We start from the raw sequence: 7,162 nt of genomic DNA, 5'->3' as shown, positions 1-7,162 counted from the left end.
TGAGCGTCGATTCGGGCGCCTTAACTCGGCGTTTGGTTCATCCCACAGCGCCAGTTCTGCTTACCAAAAGTGGCCCACTTGGCACTCCGATCCGAGTCGTTTGCTCGCGGCTTCAGCATATCAAGCAAGCCGGAGATCTCACCCATTTAAAGTTTGAGAATAGGTTGAGGTCGTTTCGGCCCCAAGGCCTCTAATCATTCGCTTTACCGGATGAGACTCGTACGAGCACCAGCTATCCTGAGGGAAACTTCGGAGGGAACCAGCTACTAGATGGTTCGATTAGTCTTTCGCCCCTATACCCAGCTCCGACGATCGATTTGCACGTCAGAATCGCTACGGACCTCCATCAGGGTTTCCCCTGACTTCGTCCTGGCCAGGCATAGTTCACCATCTTTCGGGTCCCAACGTGTACGCTCTAGGTGCGCCTCACCTCGCAATGAGGACGAGACGCCCCGGGAGTGCGGAGGCCGCCGCCCCGTGAAGGGCGGGGAAGCCCCATCCTCCCTCGGCCCGCGCAAGGCGAGACCTTCACTTTCATTACGCCTTTAGGTTTCGTACAGCCCAATGACTCGCGCACATGTTAGACTCCTTGGTCCGTGTTTCAAGACGGGTCGTGAAATTGTCCAAAGCTGAAGCGCCGCTGACGGGAGCGATTATTCCGCCCGAGAGCATCCCGAGCCAACAGCGGCGCGGGTCCGGGGCCGGGCCAGGTAGGTCCGTCATCCGGGAAGAACCGCGCGCGCTTGCCGGGAGCCCGAGCGCCCAAAGGGGCGAATCGACTCCTCCAGATATACCGCCGGGCAGCCAGCCAGGACACCGGGGCTCTGCCCAACAGACGCGAACCGAGGCCCGCGGAAGGACAGGCTGCGCACCCGGGCCGTAGGCCGGCACCCAGCGGGTCGCGACGTCCTACTAGGGGAGAAGTGCGGCCCACCGCACACCGGAACGGCCCCGCCCCGCGGCGAGTGGAAAGGCAACCGGACACGACCCCGCCGCGAATTGCTCCGCGCGGGCGGCCGGCCCCATCTGCCGAGGGCGGAGGCCAGTGGCCGGATGGGCGTGAATCTCACCCGTTCGACCTTTCGGACTTCTCACGTTTACCCCAGAACGGTTTCACGTACTTTTGAACTCTCTCTTCAAAGTTCTTTTCAACTTTCCCTCACGGTACTTGTTCGCTATCGGTCTCGTGGTCATATTTAGTCTCAGATGGAGTTTACCACCCACTTGGAGCTGCACTCTCAAGCAACCCGACTCGAAGGAGAGGTCCCGCCGACGCTCGCACCGGCCGCTACGGGCCTGGCACCCTCTACGGGCCGTGGCCTCATTCAAGTTGGACTTGGGCTCGGCGCGAGGCGTCGGGGTAGTGGACCCTCCCAAACACCACATGCCACGACAGGCGGCAGCCTGCGGGGTTCGGTGCTGGACTCTTCCCTGTTCGCTCGCCGCTACTGGGGGAATCCTTGTTAGTTTCTTTTCCTCCGCTTAGTAATATGCTTAAATTCAGCGGGTAGTCTCGCCTGCTCTGAGGTCGTTGTACGAGGTGTCGCACGCCACACCGCCAGCCGGCTGTGCACGCTACCGAGTAAGTACCGGTATGCGAACCGCCAGGCGACGGGCGCGCATCGCACGTTTAAGGAGACGCGGCCGGCCCCACAGGCGGCCACGACACTCCCAGGTCTGCGAAGCGGGGCAAACGCCGCGCGCTTCAGTATACGTAGCCGACCCTCAGCCAGACGTGGCCCGGGAACGGAATCCATGGACCGCAATGTGCGTTCGAAACGTCGATGTTCATGTGTCCTGCAGTTCACATGTCGACGCGCAATTTGCTGCGTTCTTCATCGACCCACGAGCCGAGTGATCCACCGTCCTGGGTGATCTTTTCATAGTTTCCACCATCTCTTTCGAGACAGTTGCATAGGCGGGACTGAGGCGTGTGGCGGCCCTGTTCCAGCGTTCAGTGTCCAACGGCCTCACGGCCGATGGGCGTCGTACGGCTCCACACCGGAGCGGACAGGCAGTCGGGCGAAAGTCATTCAAAACCGGCGCCAGGCGCCAGGTGCCGCAGGCCAGCCGCTCCAGCGCTTCAGCGCTCGTACCACACAACATTGCCGTTAGTTTTGAGACGAACGCGTGGTTCCGCACGCGGCGCACGGCTACTGCGAGCCGTACAGGTAGCTGCGTGTTGCGCGACACGACACGCACATCGAAAGACATGCAGTCTAGTCGGTAATGATCCTTCCGCAGGTTCACCTACGGAAACCTTGTTACGACTTTTACTTCCTCTAAATGATCAAGTTTGGTCATCTTTCCGGTAGCATCGGCAACGACAGAGTCAATGCCGCGTACCAGTCCGAAGACCTCACTAAATCATTCAATCGGTAGTAGCGACGGGCGGTGTGTACAAAGGGCAGGGACGTAATCAACGCGAGCTTATGACTCGCGCTTACTGGGAATTCCTCGTTCATGGGGAACAATTGCAAGCCCCAATCCCTAGCACGAAGGAGGTTCAGCGGGTTACCCCGACCTTTCGGCCTAGGAAGACACGCTGATTCCTTCAGTGTAGCGCGCGTGCGGCCCAGAACATCTAAGGGCATCACAGACCTGTTATTGCTCAATCTCGTGCGGCTAGAAGCCGCCTGTCCCTCTAAGAAGAAAAGTAATCGCTGACAGCACGAAGGATGTCACGCGACTAGTTAGCAGGCTAGAGTCTCGTTCGTTATCGGAATTAACCAGACAAATCGCTCCACCAACTAAGAACGGCCATGCACCACCACCCACCGAATCAAGAAAGAGCTATCAATCTGTCAATCCTTCCGGTGTCCGGGCCTGGTGAGGTTTCCCGTGTTGAGTCAAATTAAGCCGCAGGCTCCACTCCTGGTGGTGCCCTTCCGTCAATTCCTTTAAGTTTCAGCTTTGCAACCATACTTCCCCCGGAACCCAAAAGCTTTGGTTTCCCGGAGGCTGCCCGCCGAGTCATCGGAGGAACTGCGGCGGATCGCTGGCTGGCATCGTTTATGGTTAGAACTAGGGCGGTATCTGATCGCCTTCGAACCTCTAACTTTCGTTCTTGATTAATGAAAACATACTTGGCAAATGCTTTCGCTTCTGTTCGTCTTGCGACGATCCAAGAATTTCACCTCTAACGTCGCAATACGAATGCCCCCGCCTGTCCCTATTAATCATTACCTCGGGTTCCGAAAACCAACAAAATAGAACCGAGGTCCTATTCCATTATTCCATGCACACAGTATTCAGGCGGGCTTGCCTGCTTTAAGCACTCTAATTTGTTCAAAGTAAACGTGCCGGCCCACCGAGACACTCAATAAAGAGCACCCTGGTAGGATTTCAACGGGGTCCGCCTCGGGACGCACGAGCACGCACGAGGCGGTCGCACGCCTTCGGCTCGCCCCACCGGCAGGACGTCCCACGATACATGCCAGTTAAACACCGACGGGCGGTGAACCAACAGCGTGGGACACAAATCCAACTACGAGCTTTTTAACCGCAACAACTTTAATATACGCTATTGGAGCTGGAATTACCGCGGCTGCTGGCACCAGACTTGCCCTCCAATAGATACTCGTTAAAGGATTTAAAGTGTACTCATTCCGATTACGGGGCCTCGGATGAGTCCCGTATCGTTATTTTTCGTCACTACCTCCCCGTGCCGGGAGTGGGTAATTTGCGCGCCTGCTGCCTTCCTTGGATGTGGTAGCCGTTTCTCAGGCTCCCTCTCCGGAATCGAACCCTGATTCCCCGTTACCCGTTACAACCATGGTAGGCGCAGAACCTACCATCGACAGTTGATAAGGCAGACATTTGAAAGATGCGTCGCCGGTACGAGGACCGTGCGATCAGCCCAAAGTTATTCAGAGTCACCAAGGCAAACGGACCGGACGAGCCGACCGATTGGTTTTGATCTAATAAAAGCGTCCCTTCCATCTCTGGTCGGGACTCTGTTTGCATGTATTAGCTCTAGAATTACCACAGTTATCCAAGTAACGTGGGTACGATCTAAGGAACATAACTGATTTAATGAGCCATTCGCGGTTTCACCTTAATGCGGCTTGTACTGAGACATGCATGGCTTAATCTTTGAGACAAGCATATGACTACTGGCAGGATCAACCAGGGAGCTGCGTCAACTAGAGCTGAGCAGCCGGCCGCCCGGGAGTGTGTCCCGGGGGCCCGCGCGAACACGCAAGCGTCCGCTCAATTATTCTGCAAACAGGAGGAGGCTGAGCTCCCCTGCACAACACACCTCGAAACCCTCTCAGGTCCCGGCGGCGCGCAGCGCCGTCCTAAGTACTTGGTCGGGTTCGAGAGAGGCGCAATCGCCCGGAGTTAGGCGAGTAGACGCTTTAGGTGCGACCACCCGTGCTCCCAACTGAGCTTGCCGCTGCCGACAGAGGCCCGGGAGCGTGCTGTCGTGCATTGCCGGCGGGAGACAACACGCGCCACCTACGGTGACCGGCAGCTCCAACGCCAGCGCCACAGAAGGACAAAAGCCCCACTTGGGTGCCGAAGCGAACTCTCCCAGCACAGCGCACGCGCCAACACGTCGCCACAGCTGCGATACAAACCACCTGCGAGAACCGCTGGGGCGACCGAGCAGCAGACGGCGTCGCGGCGCCGAGCGCCGGGCGGCGGCGCATCCTCAGCGCACACAGTCCTCAATCGGACCAGCACACTGCAGATGGCCACCGCGCTTCGCACCGGGCCCGCGAGGACCTACTTTGGCCGCAAGGCGCCCGCGAGCAGGGGGCGCCGGCGCGCAGCTGCGCCGCCTGCCGCGTCCGTCGGACGGCGCGCCTGCCACTGGCCGCCCCACCAGCCGGCTGTAGCGCGTGCGCCCACGCACCGCGCTGCCAGCACGCCGGGCGGCCCCCCCTCACCGGCCGGGGACGGTCCCACCCAGCCACCGCCGCGTATCGCCTCACACCCAGATCCCTTTCGCGTTCGTGGGCATGGTGGGTCCCCTTTCACGTTCGTGGGCATGGTGGGTATCCCTGAAACAACCGGTTAATAGCTCGACCGATCGTCGCCAACACTGATTCACCTCTAGCGAGAACAACCGCACCACAACGGGTTACCTGTTGTTCATTTGCGTAACGTCACCAGCAAACGTAGACGTCCATCGCCATTTGCAACGAGTATTGCATGCCTGTGTCAGGTGTCACAACACACTACGTCTGCCCACATAGACGCAACAACATGTGCACGCCTCGAGAACACGTGGAAGTAGCCCCGTACGTATGCGGTGTCCATTGCGCGAACGACTGTCAGCCGGCCTCTGCAGGATGTCGCAGATGTGGAACGCGGTGCAACATGCTATCACGGTGTGTGAGAAGAGACGACTACGTCCGAATACACGCTCCACTACATCAACAGACTGCTCATGCTGATCGCCATCCAGGCGTCCGTTCCTCCACACGTCTGAATGGCGTACCACACTGCAATCCAGCTCTTATAGGGAGACGACACGTAGCTGCGTGCACAATATTTGGACTGTATGGTCTGCCGTTGCTAGGCGCAGTCGTCGTACGGTCACACATGTGCCACGATGTATCATTCAGTACATACGGACCAATGTGCAGTACAGTTTGTGGGTTTTGCGTACATCGGCGGACAGGTGACAGCCGTACCACAGACTAACACAACACAACGTAGGCTGAGTACGTCGGCATGCGAAGGGCATTGAACATGCAAACTTCTCAACGACCAGCTTGCGAAGGCAGGGGGGAAGGGGGGGGGGCATGTACGTCCTGCTGCTATCCACATTACAGTGTATAGCAGGAGCATGTGGAAAGTCAGCAACACCTGCAAGGTGTTTAACATGACGCGATACACAGGGGACCGGGCAGTGCGAATAGCGAACTATATTGCGAGGGTTGCGGTTAGGCACACTACACTAATTTAACGAGTTGCATAACAATTACAGAGCAGGTTCAGCGACAACGTGCGTCAGGTTAAGGCGCAATATAGGTTAGGTTGAGGCACAATATAGGTTAGGTTAAGGCACAAATTGGGTTACGTTAAGGCACAACATGGGTTACGTTAAGGCACAACATGGGTACGTTAAGGCACAAATTAGGTTACGTTAAGGCACAATTAGGTACGTTAAGGCACAAATTAGGTTACGTTAAGGCACAAATTAGGTTACGTTAAGGCACAAATTAGGTTACGTTAAGGCACAAATTAGGTTACGTTAAGGCACAAAATTAGGTTACGTTAAGGCACAAATTAGGTTACGTTAAGGCACAAATTAGGTTACGTTAAGGCACAAATTAGGTTACGTTAAGGCACAAATTAGGTTACGTTAAGGCACAAATTAGGTTACGTTAAGGCACAAATTAGGTTACGTTAAGGCACAAATTAGGTTACGTTAAGGCACAAATTAGGTTACGTTAAGGCACAAATTAGGTTACGTTAAGGCACAAATTAGGTTACGTTAAGGCACAAATTAGGTTACGTTAAGGCACAAATTAGGTTACGTTAAGGCACAAATTAGGTTACGTTAAGGCACAAATTAGGTTACGTTAAGGCACAAATTAGGTTACGTTAAGGCACAAATTAGGTTACGTTAAGGCACAAATTAGGTTACGTTAAGGCACAAATTAGGTTACGTTAAGGCACAAATTAGGTTACGTTAAGGCACAAATTAGGTTACGTAAGGCACAAATTAGGTTACGTTAAGGTACAATTATGGGTTAGGTTAAGGTACAATATGGGTTAGGTTAAGGTACAATATGGGTTAGGTTAAGGTACAATATGGGTTAGGTTAAGGTACAATATGGGTTAGGTTAAGGCACAACGTAGGTTAGGTTAAGGCACAACATAGGTTAGGTTAAGGCACAACATAGGTTAGGTTAAGGCACAACATAGGTTAGTTTAAGGGCACAACATAGGTTAGGTTAAGGCACAACATAGGTTAGTTAAGGCACAACATAGGTTAGGTTAAGGCACAACATAGGTTAGGTTAAGGCACAACGTAGGTTAGGTTAAGGCACAACGTAGGTTAGGTTAAGGCACAACGTAGGTTAGGTTAAGGCACAACGTAGGTTAGGTTAAGGCACAACGTAGGTTAGGTTAAGGCACAACGTAGGTTAGGTTAAGGCACAACGTAGGTTAGGTTAAGGCACAACGAGGTTAGGTTAAGGCA

The 7,162-nt window shown here is 54.9% G+C and overlaps 3 non-coding genes across 3 annotated transcripts in view; all 3 read right to left on the bottom strand.

Moving 5' to 3' along the window:
- The window catches only part of LOC126444029 (large subunit ribosomal RNA), a 4,222-nt gene extending 2,691 nt beyond the window's left edge, over positions 1–1,531 (bottom strand). The window contains exon 1 of the ribosomal RNA XR_007582360.1: positions 1–1,531. This exon is cut by the window's left edge and continues 2,691 nt beyond it. This is a non-coding gene — a ribosomal RNA (large subunit ribosomal RNA).
- A 188-nt stretch (positions 1,532–1,719) lies between these two features.
- Positions 1,720–1,874, bottom strand: LOC126444020 (5.8S ribosomal RNA). The gene has a single exon (XR_007582352.1). It is a non-coding gene; the product is annotated as a 5.8S ribosomal RNA (ribosomal RNA).
- Positions 1,875–2,227: 353 nt separating this feature from the next.
- LOC126444024 (small subunit ribosomal RNA) lies at positions 2,228–4,135 on the bottom strand. The gene has a single exon (XR_007582356.1). It is a non-coding gene; the product is annotated as a small subunit ribosomal RNA (ribosomal RNA).
- Between the last annotated feature and the right edge of the window lie 3,027 nt (positions 4,136–7,162).

The sequence above is a fragment of the Schistocerca serialis genome, unplaced genomic scaffold (assembly GCF_023864345.2).
Source record: "Schistocerca serialis cubense isolate TAMUIC-IGC-003099 unplaced genomic scaffold, iqSchSeri2.2 HiC_scaffold_216, whole genome shotgun sequence".
NCBI lineage: Eukaryota > Metazoa > Arthropoda > Insecta > Orthoptera > Acrididae > Schistocerca > Schistocerca serialis.
Note: the sequence above shows the minus strand (reverse complement) of the source record. Positions and strands in the feature narration are given on the sequence as shown.